The sequence below is a fragment of the Pteropus alecto genome, unplaced genomic scaffold, assembly GCF_000325575.1.
Source record: "Pteropus alecto unplaced genomic scaffold, ASM32557v1 scaffold98, whole genome shotgun sequence".
Lineage (NCBI taxonomy): Eukaryota > Metazoa > Chordata > Mammalia > Chiroptera > Pteropodidae > Pteropus > Pteropus alecto.
This window is the reverse complement of record NW_006443570.1, coordinates 13,308,161-13,309,445: the sequence shown is the minus strand read 5'-3', so window position 1 is coordinate 13,309,445 and position 1,285 is coordinate 13,308,161. Positions and strand designations below refer to the sequence as shown.

The following is a 1,285-nucleotide window of genomic DNA, read 5'->3' as shown; positions in this document are numbered from 1 at the left end:
ATGGTAACCCTGTTATCCTTTGAGGTCTTTCTGTCTGGCCTCTCAGTTGCAAATGCTTTATGACTGAGCAGTAACCAGGTGGCACAGCTAAAGGTACTTGGTGGTCAACAACGATAAAGAGAAAACGTGGAGATAGATCATATCTCTTCTGTTCTTAAATGGTTATTTGGACAAGTATGGCTCTATTCTAATGTGTGCATTTTCAAAGCTATGGAAAATAGATTTTACTTTGTATTTCTAATTTATTGATGCAAATTGATATTTTCTGTTAGATTTATTTGTTTTGATCATCATCATTCCCTTAGTAATTTAAAAAGAGAGATTTGCATTCTGAAAAGCTTCACTCTGGAAGTTCTTTTTGATAATTGCCTTAAGACTCTGAAACTTTAACCTAAAAAGGTAAGATTCTCAACCATAGGACTTCTGAAATCCCAGAACATTTGATTTTCTGAGATTATCATTGGTATCATTGTTCACTGCTACAGTGAACCTTTCATTTTTTACTTCGAATTCTTTGAGTTTACAATAAACATATATTCATATAATTGATTTACTGTTTTTCAAAAAAATTTTTTTTTCTTTTTTACGCCTACAGCACCTGGTATTCCTAGGTGGTCTCCCATCCAAGTACTAACCAGGCCCGACCCTGCTTAGCTTCCAAGATCAGATGAGATCAGGCACATTCAGGGCAGCATGGCTGTAGACTCAAAAAATTTTTAGAAAGTAATGAGAGAGAAAGAAAGAATGGAGGGAGAAGAAGAAAGAAAAAGAAAGAAGGCAGGCAAAAAAGGGAAGAAGGAAGATGGACTATTTCAATTTGTGGTAGAGGGTGGAAACTAGATGTTAAACAACGAACCAGAGGTAAATGTATTAACATGGATGATTCTCACACACACAGTGAATGCTCCACGTATCTCACACCCTAGCTAAGGAAAGAATCGAGGTGACTCTGTCGATCTGCAGACCAAGACGTATTTGCTCACTTTTTTTCCAAACATTCACACAACAGAACTTCTATGGAAATGTTCAGTCATAACACAGAATTTCAGTGAATAGTATAACATTAACAAATCTACCTAATGCCCAGCTTCAACAATTAACAACATTCTGCCAGTCTTGTTTCTTCTGTTCCCTTAAAATCAATCTCAATCTCAAAATCTCTATTCTCTCTCTCTTTCTCCCTCTCTTCCTCCACCCCCCAACCCCTGTTTCCCATATGGCAGATAAAATATTATGAGAAAGCCACCTACTATTGTATCTTTTTACCTGTGGATACTTTAGTATA

The 1,285-nt window shown here is 36.3% G+C and overlaps 1 non-coding gene across 1 annotated transcript; it reads right to left on the bottom strand.

Annotated features, from left to right (window-relative positions):
* Positions 1-586: 586 nt before the first annotated feature.
* Positions 587-705, bottom strand: LOC112473246. Its single transcript, XR_003043979.1, has one exon. It is a non-coding gene; the product is annotated as a 5S ribosomal RNA (ribosomal RNA).
* Between the last annotated feature and the right edge of the window lie 580 nt (positions 706-1,285).